Source organism: Somniosus microcephalus, unplaced genomic scaffold (genome assembly GCF_052327205.1).
Source record: "Somniosus microcephalus isolate GS21.2 unplaced genomic scaffold, FLI_Smic_1.0 unresolved_chr4, whole genome shotgun sequence".
NCBI classification, from domain to species: domain Eukaryota; kingdom Metazoa; phylum Chordata; class Chondrichthyes; order Squaliformes; family Somniosidae; genus Somniosus; species Somniosus microcephalus.
In genome coordinates this window covers 52,301,061-52,323,857 of record NW_028225182.1, presented here as the reverse complement: position 1 = coordinate 52,323,857, position 22,797 = coordinate 52,301,061, and positions in this window count along the sequence as shown.

Below are 22,797 nucleotides of genomic sequence, written 5' to 3'. Positions count from 1 at the left end.
ACGCACGGTGCGATATTACAGCGAGGGGGAGAGGGTACAGGACGCACGGTGTGATATTACAGCGAGGGGGAGAGGGTACAGGACGCACGGTGTGATATTACAGCGAGGGGGAGAGGGTACAGGACGCACGGTGTGATATTACAGCGAGAGAGGGTACAGGACGCATGGTGTGATATTACAGCGAGGGGGAGAGGGTACAGGACGCACGGTGTGATATTACAGCGAGGGGGGGAGGGTACAGGACGCACGGTGTGATATTACAGCGAGGGGGAGAGGGTACAGGACGCACGGTGTGATATTACAGCGAGGGGGAGAGGGTACAGGATGCACGGTGTGATATTACAGCGAGGGGGGAGGGTACAGGACGCGCGGTGTGATATTACAGCGAGGGGGAGAGGGTACAGGACGCACGGTGTGATATTACAGCGAGAGAGGGTACAGGACGCACGGTGTGATATTACAGCGAGGGGGAGAGGGTACAGGACGCACGGTGTGATATTACAGCGAGAGGGGATACAGGACGCACGGTGTGATATTACAGCGAGGGGGAGAGGGTACAGGACGCACGGTGCGATATTACAGCGAGGGGGAGAGGGTACAGGACGCACGGTGTGATATTACAGCGAGGGGGAGAGGGTACAGGACGCACGGTGTGATATTACAGCGAGGGGGAGAGGGTACAGGACGCACGGTGTGATATTACAGCGAGAGAGGGTACAGGACGCACAGTGTGATATTACAGCGAGGGGGAGAGGGTACAGGACGCGCGGTGTGATATTACAGCGAAGGGGAGAGGGTACAGGACGCGCGGTGTGATATTACAGCGAGGGGGAGAGGGTACAGGACGCGCGGTGTGATATTACAGCGAGGGGGAGAGGGTACAGGACGCGCGGTGTGATATTACAGCGAGGGGGAGAGGGTACAGGACGCGCGGTGTGACATTACAGCGAGGGGGAGAGGGTACAGGACGCGCGGTGTGATATTACAGCGAGGGGGAGAGGGTACAGGACGCGCGGTGTGATATTACAGCGAGAGGGAGAGGGTACAGGACGCGCGGTGTGATATTACAGCGAGAGAGGGTACAGGACGCACGGTGTGATATTACAGCGAGGGGGAGAGGGTACAGGACGCACGGTGTGATATTACAGCGAGGGGGAGAGGGTACAGGACGCGCGGTGTGATATTACAGCGAGACAGGGTACAGGACGCACGGTGTGATATTACAGCGAGGGGGAGAGGGAACAGGACGCACGGTGTGATATTACAGCGAGGGGGAGAGGGTACAGGACGCACGGTGTGATATTACAGCGAGGCGGAGAGGGTACAGGACGCACGGTGTGATATTACAGCGAGGGGGAGAGGGTACAGGACGCACGGTGTGATATTACAGCGAGGGGGAGATGGTACAGGACGCACGGTGTGATATTACAGCGAGGGGGAGAGGGTACAGGACGCGCGGTGCGATATTACAGCGAGGGGGAGAGGGTACAGGACGCGCGGTGTGATATTACAGCGAGGGGGGACAGGGTACAGGACGCACGGTGTGATATTACAGCGAAGGGAGAGGGTACAGGACGCACGGTGCGATATTACAGCGAGGGGGAGAGGGTACAGGACGCACGGTGCGATATTACAGCGAGGGGGGAGAGGGTACAGGACGCACGGTGTGATATTACAGCGAGGGGGAGAGGGTAGAGGACGCGCGGTGTGATATTACAGCGAGGGGGAGAGGGTACAGGACGCACGGTGTGATATTACAGCGAGGCGGAGAGGGTAGAGGACGCGCGGTGTGATATTACAGCGAGGGGAGAGGGTAGAGGACGCGCGGTGTGATATTACAGCGAGGGGGAGAGGGTACAGGACGCGCAGTGTGATATTACAGCGAGGGGGAGAGGGTACAGGACGCACGGTGCGATATTACAGCGAGGGGGAGAGGGTACAGGACGCGCGGTGCGATATTACAGCGAGTGGGAGAGGGGTACAGGACGCACGGTGCGATATTACAGCGAGGGGGAGAGGGGACAGGACGCACGGTGCGATATTACAGCGAGGGGGAGAGGGTACAGGACGCACGGTGCGATATTACAGCGAGGGGGGAGAGGGTACAAGACGCACGGTGTGATATTACAGCGAGAGAGGGGACAGGACGCACGGTGCGATATTACATCGAGGGGGAGAGGGTACAGGACGCGCGGTGCGATATTACAGCGAGGGGGAGAGGGTACAGGACGCATGGTGTGATATTACAGCAAGGGGGGAGAGGGTACAGTACGCACGGTGTGATATTACAGCGAGGGGGAGAGGGTACAGGACGCACGGTGTGATATTACAGCGAGAGAGGGTACAGGACGCACGGTGTGATATTACAGCGAGGGGGAGAGGGTACAGGACGCACGGTGTGATATTACAGCGAGGGGAGAGGGTACAGGACGCACGGGGTGATATTACAGCGAGGGGGAGAGGGTACAGGACGCACGGGGTGATATTACGGCGAGGGGGAGAGGGTACAGGACGCACGGTGTGATATTGCGGCGAGCGGGAGAGGGTGCAGGACGCACGGTGTGATATTACGGCGAGGGGGAGAGGGTGCAGGACGCACGGTGTGATATTACGGCGAGGGGGAGAGGGTGCAGGACGCACGGTGTGATATTACAGCGAGGGGGAGAGGGTACAGGACGCACGGTGCGATATTACAGCGCGGGGGAGAGGGTACAGGACGCACGGTGCGATATTACAGCGAGGGGGAGAGGGTACAGGACGCACGGTGCGATATTACAGCGAGGGGGAGAGGGTACAGGACGCACGGTGTGATATTACAGCGAGAGAGGGTACAGGACGCACGGTGCGATATTACAGCGAGGGGGAGAGGGTACAGGACGCGCGGTGCGATATTACAGCGAGGGGGAGAGGGTACAGGACGCGCGGTGCGATATTACAGCGAGGGGGAGAGGGTACAGGACGCGTGGTGCGATATTACAGCGAGGGGGAGAGGGTGCAGGACGCGCAGTGCGATATTACAGCGAGGGGGAGAGGGTACAGGACGCGCGGTGTGATATTACAGCGAGGGGGAGAGGGTACAGGACGCACGGTGCGATATTACAGCGAGGGGGAGAGGGTACAGGACGCACGGTGTGATATTACAGCGAGAGAGGGTACAGGACGCACGGTGCGATATTACAGCGAGGGGGAGAGGGTACAGGAGGCACGGTGCGATATTACAGCGAGGGGGAGAGGGTACAGGACGCATGGTGTGATATTACAGCAAGGGGGGAGAGGGTACAAGACGCACGGTGTGATATTACAGCGAGGGGGAGAGGGTACAGGACGTACGGTGTGATATTACAGCGAGGGGGAGAGGGTACAGGACGCACGGTGTGATATTACAGCGAGGGGGAGAGGGTACAGGACGCACGGTGTGATATTACAGCGAGGGGGAGAGGGTACAGGACGCACGGTGTGATATTACAGCGAGGGGGATAGGGTACAGGACGCACGGTGTGATATTACAGCGAGAGAGGGTACAGGACGCACGGTGTGATATTACAGCGAGAGAGGGTACAGGACGCACGGTGTGATATTACAGCGAGGGGGAGAGGGTACAGGACGCACGGTGTGATATTACAGCGAGAGAGGGTACAGGATGCACGGTGTGATATTACAGCGAGGGGGAGAGGGTACAGGACGCACGGTGCGATATTACAGCGAGGGGGAGAGGGTACAGGACGCACGGTGCGATATTACAGCGAGGGGGAGAGGGTACAGGACGCACGGTGCGATATTACAGCGAGGGGGAGAGGGTACAGGACGCACGGTGCGATATTACAGCGAGAGGGGGTACAGGACGCACGGTGCGATATTGCAGCGAGGGGGAGAGGGTACAGGACGCACGGTGCGATATTACAGCGAGGGGGAGAGGGTACAGGATGCACGGTGCGATATTACAGCAAGAGAGGGTACAGGACGCACGGTGTGATATTACTGCGAGGGGGAGAGGGTACAGGACGCACGGTGTGATATTACAGCGAGAGAGGGTACAGGACGCGCGGTGTGATATTACAGCGAGGGGGATAGGGTACAGGACGCACGGTGTGATATTACAGCGAGAGAGGGTACAGGACGCGCGGTGTAATATTACAGCGAGGGGGAGAGGGTACAGGACGCGCGGTGTGATATTACAGTGAGGGGGAGAGGGTACAGGACGCACGGTGTGATATTACAGCGAGGGGGAGAGGGTACAGGACGCACGGTGCGATATTACAGCGAGGGGGAGAGGGTACAGGACGCACGGTGTGATATTACAGCGAGAGAGGGTACAGGACACACGGTGTGATATTACAGCGAGGGGGGAGAGGGTACAGGAAGCACGGTGTGATATTACAGCGAGGGGGAGAGGGTACAGGACGCACGGTGCGATATTACAGCGAGGGGGAGAGGGTACAGGACGCACGGTGCGATATTACAGCGAGGGGCAGAGGGTACAGGACGCACGGTGCGATATTACAGCGAGGGGGAGAGGGTACAGGACGCACGGTTCGATATTACAGCGAGGGGGAGAGGGTACAGGACGCACGGTGTGATATTACAGCGAGGGGGTACAGGACGCTCGGTGTGATATTACAGCGAGGGGGAGAGGGTACAGGACGCACGGTGTGATATTGCAGCGAGGGGGAGAGGGTACAGGACGCATGGTGTGATATTACAGCAAGGGGGGAGAGGGTACAGGACGCACGATGTGATATTACAGCGAGGGGGAGAGGGTACAGGACGCACGGTGTGATATTACAGCGAGGGGGAGAGGGTACAGGATGCACGGTGTGATATTACAGCGAGGGGGGAGAGGGTACAGGACGCACGGTGTGATATTACAGCGAGGGGGGAGAGGGTACAGGACGCACGGTGTGATATTACAGCGAGGGGGAGAGGGTACAGGACGCACGGTGTGATATTACAGCGAGAGAGGGTACAGGACGCACGGTGTGATATTACAGCGAGGGGGAGAGGGTACAGGACGCACGGTGTGATATTACAGCGAGGGGGAGAGGGTACAGGACGCACGGTGTGATATTACAGCGAGGGGGGAGGGTACAGGACGCGCGGTGTGATATTACAGCGAGGGGGAGAGGGTACAGGACGCACGGTGTGATATTACAGCGAGAGAGGGTACAGGACGCACGGTGTGATATTACAGCGAGGGGGAGAGGGTACAGGACGCACGGTGTGATATTACAGCGAGAGAGGATACAGGACGCACGGTGTGATATTACAGCGAGGGGGAGAGGGTACAGGACGCACGGTGCGATATTGCAGCGAGGGGGAGAGGGTACAGGACGCACGGTGTGATATTACAGCGAGGGGGAGAGGGTACAGGACGCACGGTGTGATATTACAGCGAGAGAGGGTACAGGACGCAGAGTGTGATATTACAGCGAGGGGGAGAGGGTACAGGACGCGCGGTGTGATATTACAGCGAGGGGGAGAGGGTACAGGACGCGCGGTGTGATATTACAGCGAGGGGGAGAGGGTACAGGACGCGCGGTGTGATATTACAGCGAGGGGGAGAGGGTACAGGACGCGCGGTGTGATATTACAGCGAGGGTGAGAGGGTACAGGACGCGCGGTGTGATATTACAGCGAGGGGGAGAGGGTACAGGACGCGCGGTGTGATATTACAGCGAGAGGGAGAGGGTACAGGACTCGCGGTGTGATATTACAGCGAGGGGGAGAGGGTACAGGACGCACGGTGCGATATTACAGCGAGGGGGAGAGGGTACAGGACGCACGGTGCGATATTACAGCGAGGGGGAGAGGGTACAGGACGCACGGTGTGATATTACAGAGAGGGGGAGAGGGTAGAGGACGCGCGGTGTGATATTACAGCGAGGGGGAGAGGGTACAGGATGCACGGTGTGATATTACAGCGAGGGGGAGAGGGTACAGGACGCACGGTGTGATATTACAGCGAGGGGGAGAGGGTACAGGACGCGATATTACAGCAAGGGGGAGAGGGTACAGGACGCGCGGCGTGATATTACAGCGAGCGGGAGAGGGTACAGGACGCACGGCGCGATATTACAGCGAGAGAGGGTACAGGACGCACGGTGTGATATTACAGCGAGGGGGAGAGGGATCAGGACGCACGGTGTGATATTACAGCGAGGGGGAGAGGGTACAGGACGCACGGTGTGATATTACAGCGAGAGAGGGTACAGGACGCACGGTGTGATATTACAGCGAGGGGGAGAGGGAACAGGACGCACGGTGTGATATTACAGCGAGGGGGAGAGGGTACAGGACGCACGGTGTGATATTACAGCGAGGCGGAGAGGGTACAGGACGCACAGTGTGATATTACAGCGAGAGGGAGAGGGTACAGGACGCACGGTGTGATATTACAGCGAGGGGGAGATGGTACAGGACGCACGGTGTGATATTACAGCGAGGGGGAGAGGGTACAGGACGCGCGGTGCGATATTACAGCGAGGGGGAGAGGGTACAGGACGCACGGTGTGATATTACAGCGAGGGGGAGAGGGTACAGGACGCGCGGTGTGATATTACAGCGAGGGGGAGATGGTACAGGACGCACGGTGTGATATTACAGCGAGGGGGAGAGGGTACAGGACGCGCGGTGTGATATTACAGCGAGACAGGGTACAGGACGCACGGTGTGATATTACAGCGAGGGGGAGAGGGAACAGGACGCACGGTGTGATATTACAGCGAGGGGGAGAGGGTACAGGACGCACGGTGTGATATTACAGCGAGGCGGAGAGGGTACAGGACGCACGGTGTGATATTACAGCGAGGGGGAGAGGGTACAGGACGCACGGTGTGATATTACAGCGAGGGGGAGATGGTACAGGACGCACGGTGTGATATTACAGCGAGGGGGAGAGGGTACAGGACGCGCGGTGCGATATTACAGCGAGGGGGAGAGGGTACAGGACGCGCGGTGTGATATTACAGCGAGGGGGACAGGGTACAGGACGCACGGTGTGATATTACAGCGAAGGGAGAGGGTACAGGACGCACGGTGCGATATTACAGCGAGGGGGAGAGGGTACAGGACGCACGGTGCAATATTACAGCGAGGGGGAGAGGGTACAGGACGCACGGTGTGATATTACAGCGAGGGGGAGAGGGTAGAGGACGCGCGGTGTGATATTACAGCGAGGGGGAGAGGGTACAGGACGCACGGTGTGATATTACAGCGAGGGGGAGAGGGTAGAGGACGCGCGGTGTGATATTACAGCGAGGGGGAGAGGGTAGAGGACGCGCGGTGTGATATTACAGCGAGGGGGAGAGGGTACAGGACGCGCAGTGTGATATTACAGCGAGGGGGAGAGGGTACAGGACGCACGGTGCGATATTACAGCGAGGGGGAGAGGGTACAGGACGCGCGGTGCGATATTACAGCGAGTGGGAGAGGGTACAGGACGCACGGTGCGATATTACAGCGAGGGGGAGAGGGGACAGGACGCACGGTGCGATATTACAGCGAGGGGGAGAGGGTACAGGACGCACGGTGCGATATTACAGCGAGGGGGAGAGGGTACAAGACGCACGGTGTGATATTACAGCGAGAGAGGGGACAGGACGCACGGTGCGATATTACATCGAGGGGGAGAGGGTACAGGACGCGCGGTGCGATATTACAGCGAGGGGGAGAGGGTACAGGACGCATGGTGTGATATTACAGCAAGGGGGGAGAGGGTACAGTACGCACGGTGTGATATTACAGCGAGGGGGAGAGGGTACAGGACGCACGGTGTGATATTACAGCGAGAGAGGGTACAGGACGCACGGTGTGATATTACAGCGAGGGGGAGAGGGTACAGGACGCACGGTGTGATATTACAGCGAGGGGAGAGGGTACAGGACGCACGGGGTGATATTACAGCGAGGGGGAGAGGGTACAGGACGCACGGGGTGATATTACGGCGAGGGGGAGAGGGTACAGGACGCACGGTGTGATATTGCGGCGAGCGGGAGAGGGTGCAGGACGCACGGTGTGATATTACGGCGAGGGGGAGAGGGTGCAGGACGCACGGTGTGATATTACGGCGAGGGGGAGAGGGTGCAGGACGCACGGTGTGATATTACAGCGAGGGGGAGAGGGTACAGGACGCACGGTGCGATATTACAGCGCGGGGGAGAGGGTACAGGACGCACGGTGCGATATTACAGCGAGGGGGAGAGGGTACAGGACGCACGGTGCGATATTACAGCGAGGGGGAGAGGGTACAGGACGCACGGTGTGATATTACAGCGAGAGAGGGTACAGGACGCACGGTGCGATATTACAGCGAGGGGGAGAGGGTACAGGACGCGCGGTGCGATATTACAGCGAGGGGGAGAGGGTACAGGACGCGCGGTGCGATATTACAGCGAGGGGGAGAGGGTACAGGACGCGTGGTGCGATATTACAGCGAGGGGGAGAGGGTGCAGGACGCGCAGTGCGATATTACAGCGAGGGGGAGAGGGTACAGGACGCGCGGTGTGATATTACAGCGAGGGGGAGAGGGTACAGGACGCACGGTGTGATATTACAGCGAGAGAGGGTACAGGACACACGGTGTGATATTACAGCGAGGGGGGAGAGGGTACAGGAAGCACGGTGTGATATTACAGCGAGGGGGAGAGGGTACAGGACGCACGGTGCGATATTACAGCGAGGGGGAGAGGGTACAGGACGCACGGTGCGATATTACAGCGAGGGGCAGAGGGTACAGGACGCACGGTGCGATATTACAGCGAGGGGGAGAGGGTACAGGACGCACGGTTCGATATTACAGCGAGGGGGAGAGGGTACAGGACGCACGGTGTGATATTACAGCGAGGGGGTACAGGACGCTCGGTGTGATATTACAGCGAGGGGGAGAGGGTACAGGACGCACGGTGTGATATTGCAGCGAGGGGGAGAGGGTACAGGACGCATGGTGTGATATTACAGCAAGGGGGGAGAGGGTACAGGACGCACGATGTGATATTACAGCGAGGGGGAGAGGGTACAGGACGCACGGTGTGATATTACAGCGAGGGGGAGAGGGTACAGGATGCACGGTGTGATATTACAGCGAGGGGGAGAGGGTACAGGACGCACGGTGTGATATTACAGCGAGGGGGAGAGGGTACAGGACGCACGGTGTGATATTACAGCGAGGGGGAGAGGGTACAGGACGCACGGTGTGATATTACAGCGAGAGAGGGTACAGGACGCACGGTGTGATATTACAGCGAGGGGGAGAGGGTACAGGACGCACGGTGTGATATTACAGCGAGGGGGAGAGGGTACAGGACGCACGGTGTGATATTACAGCGAGGGGGGAGGGTACAGGACGCGCGGTGTGATATTACAGCGAGGGGGAGAGGGTACAGGACGCACGGTGTGATATTACAGCGAGAGAGGGTACAGGACGCACGGTGTGATATTACAGCGAGGGGGAGAGGGTACAGGACGCACGGTGTGATATTACAGCGAGAGAGGATACAGGACGCACGGTGTGATATTACAGCGAGGGGGAGAGGGTACAGGACGCACGGTGCGATATTGCAGCGAGGGGGAGAGGGTACAGGACGCACGGTGTGATATTACAGCGAGGGGGAGAGGGTACAGGACGCACGGTGTGATATTACAGCGAGAGAGGGTACAGGACGCAGAGTGTGATATTACAGCGAGGGGGAGAGGGTACAGGACGCGCGGTGTGATATTACAGCGAGGGGGAGAGGGTACAGGACGCGCGGTGTGATATTACAGCGAGGGGGAGAGGGTACAGGACGCGCGGTGTGATATTACAGCGAGGGGGAGAGGGTACAGGACGCGCGGTGTGATATTACAGCGAGGGTGAGAGGGTACAGGACGCGCGGTGTGATATTACAGCGAGGGGGAGAGGGTACAGGACGCGCGGTGTGATATTACAGCGAGAGGGAGAGGGTACAGGACTCGCGGTGTGATATTACAGCGAGGGGGAGAGGGTACAGGACGCACGGTGCGATATTACAGCGAGGGGGAGAGGGTACAGGACGCACGGTGCGATATTACAGCGAGGGGGAGAGGGTACAGGACGCACGGTGTGATATTACAGAGAGGGGGAGAGGGTAGAGGACGCGCGGTGTGATATTACAGCGAGGGGGAGAGGGTACAGGATGCACGGTGTGATATTACAGCGAGGGGGAGAGGGTACAGGACGCACGGTGTGATATTACAGCGAGGGGGAGAGGGTACAGGACGCGATATTACAGCAAGGGGGAGAGGGTACAGGACGCGCGGCGTGATATTACAGCGAGCGGGAGAGGGTACAGGACGCACGGCGCGATATTACAGCGAGAGAGGGTACAGGACGCACGGTGTGATATTACAGCGAGGGGGAGAGGGATCAGGACGCACGGTGTGATATTACAGCGAGGGGGAGAGGGTACAGGACGCACGGTGTGATATTACAGCGAGAGAGGGTACAGGACGCACGGTGTGATATTACAGCGAGGGGGAGAGGGAACAGGACGCACGGTGTGATATTACAGCGAGGGGGAGAGGGTACAGGACGCACGGTGTGATATTACAGCGAGGCGGAGAGGGTACAGGACGCACAGTGTGATATTACAGCGAGAGGGAGAGGGTACAGGACGCACGGTGTGATATTACAGCGAGGGGGAGATGGTACAGGACGCACGGTGTGATATTACAGCGAGGGGGAGAGGGTACAGGACGCGCGGTGCGATATTACAGCGAGGGGGAGAGGGTACAGGACGCACGGTGTGATATTACAGCGAGGGGGAGAGGGTACAGGACGCGCGGTGTGATATTACAGCGAGGGGGAGATGGTACAGGACGCACGGTGTGATATTACAGCGAGGGGGAGAGGGTACAGGACGCGCGGTGTGATATTACAGCGAGACAGGGTACAGGACGCACGGTGTGATATTACAGCGAGGGGGAGAGGGAACAGGACGCACGGTGTGATATTACAGCGAGGGGGAGAGGGTACAGGACGCACGGTGTGATATTACAGCGAGGCGGAGAGGGTACAGGACGCACGGTGTGATATTACAGCGAGGGGGAGAGGGTACAGGACGCACGGTGTGATATTACAGCGAGGGGGAGATGGTACAGGACGCACGGTGTGATATTACAGCGAGGGGGAGAGGGTACAGGACGCGCGGTGCGATATTACAGCGAGGGGGAGAGGGTACAGGACGCGCGGTGTGATATTACAGCGAGGGGGACAGGGTACAGGACGCACGGTGTGATATTACAGCGAAGGGAGAGGGTACAGGACGCACGGTGCGATATTACAGCGAGGGGGAGAGGGTACAGGACGCACGGTGCAATATTACAGCGAGGGGGAGAGGGTACAGGACGCACGGTGTGATATTACAGCGAGGGGGAGAGGGTAGAGGACGCGCGGTGTGATATTACAGCGAGGGGGAGAGGGTACAGGACGCACGGTGTGATATTACAGCGAGGGGGAGAGGGTAGAGGACGCGCGGTGTGATATTACAGCGAGGGGGAGAGGGTAGAGGACGCGCGGTGTGATATTACAGCGAGGGGGAGAGGGTACAGGACGCGCAGTGTGATATTACAGCGAGGGGGAGAGGGTACAGGACGCACGGTGCGATATTACAGCGAGGGGGAGAGGGTACAGGACGCGCGGTGCGATATTACAGCGAGTGGGAGAGGGTACAGGACGCACGGTGCGATATTACAGCGAGGGGGAGAGGGGACAGGACGCACGGTGCGATATTACAGCGAGGGGGAGAGGGTACAGGACGCACGGTGCGATATTACAGCGAGGGGGAGAGGGTACAAGACGCACGGTGTGATATTACAGCGAGAGAGGGGACAGGACGCACGGTGCGATATTACATCGAGGGGGAGAGGGTACAGGACGCGCGGTGCGATATTACAGCGAGGGGGAGAGGGTACAGGACGCATGGTGTGATATTACAGCAAGGGGGGAGAGGGTACAGTACGCACGGTGTGATATTACAGCGAGGGGGAGAGGGTACAGGACGCACGGTGTGATATTACAGCGAGAGAGGGTACAGGACGCACGGTGTGATATTACAGCGAGGGGGAGAGGGTACAGGACGCACGGTGTGATATTACAGCGAGGGGAGAGGGTACAGGACGCACGGGGTGATATTACAGCGAGGGGGAGAGGGTACAGGACGCACGGGGTGATATTACGGCGAGGGGGAGAGGGTACAGGACGCACGGTGTGATATTGCGGCGAGCGGGAGAGGGTGCAGGACGCACGGTGTGATATTACGGCGAGGGGGAGAGGGTGCAGGACGCACGGTGTGATATTACGGCGAGGGGGAGAGGGTGCAGGACGCACGGTGTGATATTACAGCGAGGGGGAGAGGGTACAGGACGCACGGTGCGATATTACAGCGCGGGGGAGAGGGTACAGGACGCACGGTGCGATATTACAGCGAGGGGGAGAGGGTACAGGACGCACGGTGCGATATTACAGCGAGGGGGAGAGGGTACAGGACGCACGGTGTGATATTACAGCGAGAGAGGGTACAGGACGCACGGTGCGATATTACAGCGAGGGGGAGAGGGTACAGGACGCGCGGTGCGATATTACAGCGAGGGGGAGAGGGTACAGGACGCGCGGTGCGATATTACAGCGAGGGGGAGAGGGTACAGGACGCGTGGTGCGATATTACAGCGAGGGGGAGAGGGTGCAGGACGCGCAGTGCGATATTACAGCGAGGGGGAGAGGGTACAGGACGCGCGGTGTGATATTACAGCGAGGGGGAGAGGGTACAGGACGCACGGTGCGATATTACAGCGAGGGGGAGAGGGTACAGGACGCACGGTGTGATATTACAGCGAGAGAGGGTACAGGACGCACGGTGCGATATTACAGCGAGGGGGAGAGGGTACAGGAGGCACGGTGCGATATTACAGCGAGGGGGAGAGGGTACAGGACGCATGGTGTGATATTACAGCAAGGGGGGAGAGGGTACAAGACGCACGGTGTGATATTACAGCGAGGGGGAGAGGGTACAGGACGTACGGTGTGATATTACAGCGAGGGGGAGAGGGTACAGGACGCACGGTGTGATATTACAGCGAGGGGGAGAGGGTACAGGACGCACGGTGTGATATTACAGCGAGGGGGAGAGGGTACAGGACGCACGGTGTGATATTACAGCGAGGGGGATAGGGTACAGGACGCACGGTGTGATATTACAGCGAGAGAGGGTACAGGACGCACGGTGTGATATTACAGCGAGAGAGGGTACAGGACGCACGGTGTGATATTACAGCGAGGGGGATAGGGTACAGGACGCACGGTGTGATATTACAGCGAGAGAGGGTACAGGACGCGCGGTGTAATATTACAGCGAGGGGGAGAGGGTACAGGACGCGCGGTGTGATATTACAGTGAGGGGGAGAGGGTACAGGACGCACGGTGTGATATTACAGCGAGGGGGAGAGGGTACAGGACGCACGGTGCGATATTACAGCGAGGGGGAGAGGGTACAGGACGCACGGTGTGATATTACAGCGAGAGAGGGTACAGGACGCACGGTGTGATATTACAGCGAGGGGGGAGAGGGTACAGGAAGCACGGTGTGATATTACAGCGAGGGGGAGAGGGTACAGGACGCACGGTGCGATATTACAGCGAGGGGGAGAGGGTACAGGACGCACGGTGCGATATTACAGCGAGGGGCAGAGGGTACAGGACGCACGGTGCGATATTACAGCGAGGGGGAGAGGGTACAGGACGCACGGTTCGATATTACAGCGAGGGGGAGAGGGTACAGGACGCACGGTGTGATATTACAGCGAGGGGGTACAGGACGCTCGGTGTGATATTACAGCGAGGGGGAGAGGGTACAGGACGCACGGTGTGATATTGCAGCGAGGGGGAGAGGGTACAGGACGCATGGTGTGATATTACAGCAAGGGGGGAGAGGGTACAGGACGCACGATGTGATATTACAGCGAGGGGGAGAGGGTACAGGACGCACGGTGTGATATTACAGCGAGGGGGAGAGGGTACAGGATGCACGGTGTGATATTACAGCGAGGGGGAGAGGGTACAGGACGCACGGTGTGATATTACAGCGAGGGGGAGAGGGTACAGGACGCACGGTGTGATATTACAGCGAGGGGGAGAGGGTACAGGACGCACGGTGTGATATTACAGCGAGAGAGGGTACAGGACGCACGGTGTGATATTACAGCGAGGGGGAGAGGGTACAGGACGCACGGTGTGATATTACAGCGAGGGGGAGAGGGTACAGGACGCACGGTGTGATATTACAGCGAGGGGGGAGGGTACAGGACGCGCGGTGTGATATTACAGCGAGGGGGAGAGGGTACAGGACGCACGGTGTGATATTACAGCGAGAGAGGGTACAGGACGCACGGTGTGATATTACAGCGAGGGGGAGAGGGTACAGGACGCACGGTGTGATATTACAGCGAGAGAGGATACAGGACGCACGGTGTGATATTACAGCGAGGGGGAGAGGGTACAGGACGCACGGTGCGATATTGCAGCGAGGGGGAGAGGGTACAGGACGCACGGTGTGATATTACAGCGAGGGGGAGAGGGTACAGGACGCACGGTGTGATATTACAGCGAGAGAGGGTACAGGACGCAGAGTGTGATATTACAGCGAGGGGGAGAGGGTACAGGACGCGCGGTGTGATATTACAGCGAGGGGGAGAGGGTACAGGACGCGCGGTGTGATATTACAGCGAGGGGGAGAGGGTACAGGACGCGCGGTGTGATATTACAGCGAGGGGGAGAGGGTACAGGACGCGCGGTGTGATATTACAGCGAGGGTGAGAGGGTACAGGACGCGCGGTGTGATATTACAGCGAGGGGGAGAGGGTACAGGACGCGCGGTGTGATATTACAGCGAGAGGGAGAGGGTACAGGACTCGCGGTGTGATATTACAGCGAGGGGGAGAGGGTACAGGACGCACGGTGCGATATTACAGCGAGGGGGAGAGGGTACAGGACGCACGGTGCGATATTACAGCGAGGGGGAGAGGGTACAGGACGCACGGTGTGATATTACAGAGAGGGGGAGAGGGTAGAGGACGCGCGGTGTGATATTACAGCGAGGGGGAGAGGGTACAGGATGCACGGTGTGATATTACAGCGAGGGGGAGAGGGTACAGGACGCACGGTGTGATATTACAGCGAGGGGGAGAGGGTACAGGACGCGATATTACAGCAAGGGGGAGAGGGTACAGGACGCGATATTACAGCAAGGGGGAGAGGGTACAGGACGCGCGGCGTGATATTACAGCGAGCGGGAGAGGGTACAGGACGCACGGCGCGATATTACAGCGAGAGAGGGTACAGGACGCACGGTGTGATATTACAGCGAGGGGGAGAGGGTACAGGACGCGCGGTGTGATATTACAGCGAGGTGGAGAGGGTACAGGACACGCGGTGTGATATTACAGCGAGGGGGGGAGGGTACAGGACGCACGGTGTGATATTACAGCGAGAGAGGGTACAGGACGCACGGTGTGATATTACAGCGAGGGGGAGAGGGAACAGGACGCACGGTGTGATATTACAGCGAGGGGGAGAGGGTACAGGACGCACGGTGTGATATTACAGCGAAGCGGAGAGGGTACAGGACGCACAGTGTGATATTACAGCGAGAGGGAGAGGGTACAGGACGCACGGTGTGATATTACAGCGAGGGGGAGATGGTACAGGACGCACGGTGTGATATTACAGCGAGGGGGAGAGGGTACAGGACGCGCGGTGCGATATTACAGCGAGGGGGAGAGGGTACAGGACGCACGGTGTGATATTACAGCGAGGGGGAGAGGGTACAGGACGCGCGGTGTGATATTACAGCGAGGGGGAGATGGTACAGGACGCACGGTGTGATATTACAGCGAGGGGGAGAGGGTACAGGACGCGCGGTGTGATATTACAGCGAGACAGGGTACAGGACGCACGGTGTGATATTACAGCGAGGGGGAGAGGGAACAGGACGCACGGTGTGATATTACAGCGAGGGGGAGAGGGTACAGGACGCGCGGTGTGATATTACAGCGAGGGGGAGAGGGTACAGGACGCACGGTGCGATATTACAGCGAGGGGGAGAGGGTACAGGACGCACGGTGTGATATTACAGCGAGAGAGGGTACAGGACGCACGGTGCGATATTACAGCGAGGGGGAGAGGGTACAGGAGGCACGGTGCGATATTACAGCGAGGGGGAGAGGGTACAGGACGCATGGTGTGATATTACAGCAAGGGGGGAGAGGGTACAAGACGCACGGTGTGATATTACAGCGAGGGGGAGAGGGTACAGGACGTACGGTGTGATATTACAGCGAGGGGGAGAGGGTACAGGACGCACGGTGTGATATTACAGCGAGGGGGAGAGGGTACAGGACGCACGGTGTGATATTACAGCGAGGGGGAGAGGGTACAGGACGCACGGTGTGATATTACAGCGAGGGGGATAGGGTACAGGACGCACGGTGTGATATTACAGCGAGAGAGGGTACAGGACGCACGGTGTGATATTACAGCGAGAGAGGGTACAGGACGCACGGTGTGATATTACAGCGAGGGGGATAGGGTACAGGACGCACGGTGTGATATTACAGCGAGAGAGGGTACAGGACGCGCGGTGTAATATTACAGCGAGGGGGAGAGGGTACAGGACGCGCGGTGTGATATTACAGTGAGGGGGAGAGGGTACAGGACGCACGGTGTGATATTACAGCGAGGGGGAGAGGGTACAGGACGCACGGTGCGATATTACAGCGAGGGGGAGAGGGTACAGGACGCACGGTGTGATATTACAGCGAGAGAGGGTACAGGACGCACGGTGTGATATTACAGCGAGGGGGGAGAGGGTACAGGAAGCACGGTGTGATATTACAGCGAGGGGGAGAGGGTACAGGACGCACGGTGCGATATTACAGCGAGGGGGAGAGGGTACAGGACGCACGGTGCGATATTACAGCGAGGGGCAGAGGGTACAGGACGCACGGTGCGATATTACAGCGAGGGGGAGAGGGTACAGGACGCACGGTTCGATATTACAGCGAGGGGGAGAGGGTACAGGACGCACGGTGTGATATTACAGCGAGGGGGTACAGGACGCTCGGTGTGATATTACAGCGAGGGGGAGAGGGTACAGGACGCACGGTGTGATATTGCAGCGAGGGGGAGAGGGTACAGGACGCATGGTGTGATATTACAGCAAGGGGGGAGAGGGTACAGGACGCACGATGTGATATTACAGCGAGGGGGAGAGGGTACAGGACGCACGGTGTGATATTACAGCGAGGGGGAGAGGGTACAGGATGCACGGTGTGATATTACAGCGAGGGGGAGAGGGTACAGGACGCACGGTGTGATATTACAGCGAGGGGGAGAGGGTACAGGACGCACGGTGTGATATTACAGCGAGGGGGAGAGGGTACAGGACGCACGGTGTGATATTACAGCGAGGGGGGAGGGTACAGGACGCGCGGTGTGATATTACAGCGAGGGGGAGAGGGTACAGGACGCACGGTGTGATATTACAGCGAGAGAGGGTACAGGACGCACGGTGTGATATTACAGCGAGGGGGAGAGGGTACAGGACGCACGGTGTGATATTACAGCGAGAGAGGATACAGGACGCACGGTGTGATATTACAGCGAGGGGGAGAGGGTACAGGACGCACGGTGCGATATTGCAGCGAGGGGGAGAGGGTACAGGACGCACGGTGTGATATTACAGCGAGGGGGAGAGGGTACAGGACGCACGGTGTGATATTACAGCGAGAGAGGGTACAGGACGCAGAGTGTGATATTACAGCGAGGGGGAGAGGGTACAGGACGCGCGGTGTGATATTACAGCGAGGGGGAGAGGGTACAGGACGCGCGGTGTGATATTACAGCGAGGGGGAGAGGGTACAGGACGCGCGGTGTGATATTACAGCGAGGGGGAGAGGGTACAGGACGCGCGGTGTGATATTACAGCGAGGGTGAGAGGGTACAGGACGCGCGGTGTGATATTACAGCGAGGGGGAGAGGGTACAGGACGCGCGGTGTGATATTACAGCGAGAGGGAGAGGGTACAGGACTCGCGGTGTGATATTACAGCGAGGGGGAGAGGGTACAGGACGCACGGTGCGATATTACAGCGAGGGGGAGAGGGTACAGGACGCACGGTGCGATATTACAGCGAGGGGGAGAGGGTACAGGACGCACGGTGTGATATTACAGAGAGGGGGAGAGGGTAGAGGACGCGCGGTGTGATATTACAGCGAGGGGGAGAGGGTACAGGATGCACGGTGTGATATTACAGCGAGGGGGAGAGGGTACAGGACGCACGGTGTGATATTACAGCGAGGGGGAGAGGGTACAGGACGCGATATTACAGCAAGGGGGAGAGGGTACAGGACGCGCGGCGTGATATTACAGCGAGCGGGAGAGGGTACAGGACGCACGGCGCGATATTACAGCGAGAGAGGGTACAGGACGCACGGTGTGATATTACAGCGAGGGGGAGAGGGTACAGGACGCGCGGTGTGATATTACAGCGAGGTGGAGAGGGTACAGGACACGCGGTGTGATATTACAGCGAGGGGGGGAGGGTACAGGACGCACGGTGTGATATTACAGCGAGAGAGGGTACAGGACGCACGGTGTGATATTACAGCGAGGGGGAGAGGGAACAGGACGCACGGTGTGATATTACAGCGAGGGGGAGAGGGTACAGGACGCACGGTGTGATATTACAGCGAGGCGGAGAGGGTACAGGACGCACAGTGTGATATTACAGCGAGAGGGAGAGGGTACAGGACGCACGGTGTGATATTACAGCGAGGGGGAGATGGTACAGGACGCACGGTGTGATATTACAGCGAGGGGGAGAGGGTACAGGACGCGCGGTGCGATATTACAGCGAGGGGGAGAGGGTACAGGACGCACGGTGTGATATTACAGCGAGGGGGAGAGGGTACAGGACGCGCGGTGTGATATTACAGCGAGGGGGAGATGGTACAGGACGCACGGTGTGATATTACAGCGAGGGGGAGAGGGTACAGGACGCGCGGTGTGATATTACAGCGAGACAGGGTACAGGACGCACGGTGTGATATTACAGCGAGGGGGAGAGGGAACAGGACGCACGGTGTGATATTACAGCGAGGGGGAGAGGGTACAGGACGCACGGTGTGATATTACAGCGAGGCGGAGAGGGTACAGGACGCACGGTGTGATATTACAGCGAGGGGGAGAGGGTACAGGACGCACGGTGTGATATTACAGCGAGGGGGAGATGGTACAGGACGCACGGTGTGATATTACAGCGAGGGGGAGAGGGTACAGGACGCGCGGTGCGATATTACAGCGAGGGGGAGAGGTTACAGGACGCGCGGTGTGATATTACAGCGAGGGGGACAGGGTACAGGACGCACGGTGTGATATTACAGCGAAGGGAGAGGGTACAGGACGCACGGTGCGATATTACAGCGAGGGGGAGAGGGTACAGGACGCACGGTGCGATATTACAGCGAGGGGGAGAGGGTACAGGACGCACGGTGTGATATTACAGCGAGGGGGAGAGGGTAGAGGACGCGCGGTGTGATATTACAGCGAGGGGGAGAGGGTACAGGACGCACGGTGTGATATTACAGCGAGGGGGAGAGGGTAGAGGACGCGCGGTGTGATATTACAGCGAGGGGGAGAGGGTAGAGGACGCGCGGTGTGATATTACAGCGAGGGGGAGAGGGTACAGGACGCGCAGTGTGATATTACAGCGAGGGGGAGAGGGTACAGGACGCACGGTGCGATATTACAGCGAGGGGGAGAGGGTACAGGACGCGCGGTGCGATATTACAGCGAGTGGGAGAGGGTACAGGACGCACGGTGCGATATTACAGCGAGGGGGAGAGGGGACAGGACGCACGGTGCGATATTACAGCGAGGGGGAGAGGGTACAGGACGCACGGTGCGATATTACAGCGAGGGGGAGAGGGTACAAGACGCACGGTGTGATATTACAGCGAGAGAGGGGACAGGACGCACGGTGCGATATTACATCGAGGGGGAGAGGGTACAGGACGCGCGGTGCGATATTACAGCGAGGGGGAGAGGGTACAGGACGCATGGTGTGATATTACAGCAAGGGGGGAGAGGGTACAGTACGCACGGTGTGATATTACAGCGAGGGGGAGAGGGTACAGGACGCACGGTGTGATATTACAGCGAGAGAGGGTACAGGACGCACGGTGTGATATTACAACGAGGGGGAGAGGGTACAGGACGCACGGTGTGATATTACAGCGAGGGGAGAGGGTACAGGACGCACGGGGTGATATTACAGCGAGGGGGAGAGGGTACAGGACGCACGGGGTGATATTACGACGAGGGGGAGAGGGTACAGGACGCACGGTGTGATATTGCGGCGAGCGGGAGAGGGTGCAGGACGCACGGTGTGATATTACGGCGAGGGGGAGAGGGTGCAGGACGCACGGTGTGATATTACGGCGAGGGGGAGAGGGTGCAGGACGCACGGTGTGATATTACAGCGAGGGGGAGAGGGTACAGGACGCACGGTGCGATATTACAGCGCGGGGGAGAGGGTACAGGACGCACGGTGCGATATTACAGCGAGGGGGAGAGGGTACAGGACGCACGGTGCGATATTACAGCGAGGGGGAGAGGGTACAGGACGCACGGTGTGATATTACAGCGAGAGAGGGTACAGGACGCACGGTGCGATATTACAGCGAGGGGGAGAGGGTACAGGACGCGCGGTGCGATATTACAGCGAGGGGGAGAGGGTACAGGACGCGCGGTGCGATATTACAGCGAGGGGGAGAGGGTACAGGACGCGTGGTGCGATATTACAGCGAGGGGGAGAGGGTGCAGGACGCGCAGTGCGATATTACAGCGAGGGGGAGAGGGTACAGGACGCGCGGTGTGATATTACAGCGAGGGGGAGAGGGTACAGGACGCACGGTGCGATATTACAGCGAGGGGGAGAGGGTACAGGACGCACGGTGTGATATTACAGCGAGAGAGGGTACAGGACGCACGGTGCGATATTACAGCGAGGGGGAGAGGGTACAGGAGGCACGGTGCGATATTACAGCGAGGGGGAGAGGGTACAGGACGCATGGTGTGATATTACAGCAAGGGGGGAGAGGGTACAAGACGCACGGTGTGATATTACAGCGAGGGGGAGAGGGTACAGGACGTACGGTGTGATATTACAGCGAGGGGGAGAGGGTACAGGACGCACGGTGTGATATTACAGCGAGGGGGAGAGGGTACAGGACGCACGGTGTGATATTACAGCGAGGGGGAGAGGGTACAGGACGCACGGTGTGATATTACAGCGAGGGGGATAGGGTACAGGACGCACGGTGTGATATTACAGCGAGAGAGGGTACAGGACGCACGGTGTGATATTACAGCGAGAGAGGGTACAGGACGCACGGTGTGATATTACAGTGAGGGGGAGAGGGTACAGGACGCACGGTGCGATATTACAGCGAGGGGGAGAGGGTACAGGACGCACGGTGCGATATTACAGCGAGGGGGAGAGGGTACAGGACGCACGGTGCGATATTACAGCGAGAGAGGGTACAGGACGCACGGTGCGATATTGCAGCGAGGGGGAGAGGGTACAGGACGCACGGTGCGATATTACAGCGAGGGGGAGAGGGTACAGGATGCACGGTGCGATATTACAGCAAGAGAGGGTACAGGACGCACGGTGTGATATTACTGCGAGGGGGAGAGGGTACAGGACGCACGGTGTGATATTACAGCGAGAGAGGGTACAGGACGCGCGGTGTGATATTACAGCGAGGGGGATAGGGTACAGGACGCACGGTGTGATATTACAGCGAGAGAGGGTACAGGACGCGCGGTGTAATATTACAGCGAGGGGGAGAGGGTACAGGACGCGCGGTGTGATATTACAGTGAGGGGGAGAGGGTACAGGACGCACGGTGTGATATTACAGCGAGGGGGAGAGGGTACAGGACGCACGGTGCGATATTACAGCGAGGGGGAGAGGGTACAGGACGCACGGTGTGATATTACAGCGAGAGAGGGTACAGGACGCACGGTGTGATATTACAGCGAGGGGGGAGAGGGTACAGGAAGCACGGTGTGATATTACAGCGAGGGGGAGAGGGTACAGGACGCACGGTGCGATATTACAGCGAGGGGGAGAGGGTACAGGACGCACGGTGCGATATTACAGCGAGGGGCAGAGGGTACAGGACGCACGGTGCGATATTACAGCGAGGGGGAGAGGGTACAGGACGCACGGTTCGATATTACAGCGAGGGGGAGAGGGTACAGGACGCACGGTGTGATATTACAGCGAGAGAGGGTACAGGACGCACGGTGTGATATTACAGCGAGGGGGAGAGGGTACAGGACGCACGGTGTGATATTACAGCGAGGGGGAGAGGGTACAGGACGCACGGTGTGATATTACAGCGAGGGGGGAGGGTACAGGACGCGCGGTGTGATATTACAGCGAGGGGGAGAGGGTACAGGACGCACGGTGTGATATTACAGCGAGAGAGGGTACAGGACGCACGGTGTGATATTACAGCGAGGGGGAGAGGGTACAGGACGCACGGTGTGATATTACAGCGAGAGAGGATACAGGACGCACGGTGTGATATTACAGCGAGGGGGAGAGGGTACAGGACGCACGGTGCGATATTGCAGCGAGGGGGAGAGGGTACAGGACGCACGGTGTGATATTACAGCGAGGGGGAGAGGGTACAGGACGCACGGTGTGATATTACAGCGAGAGA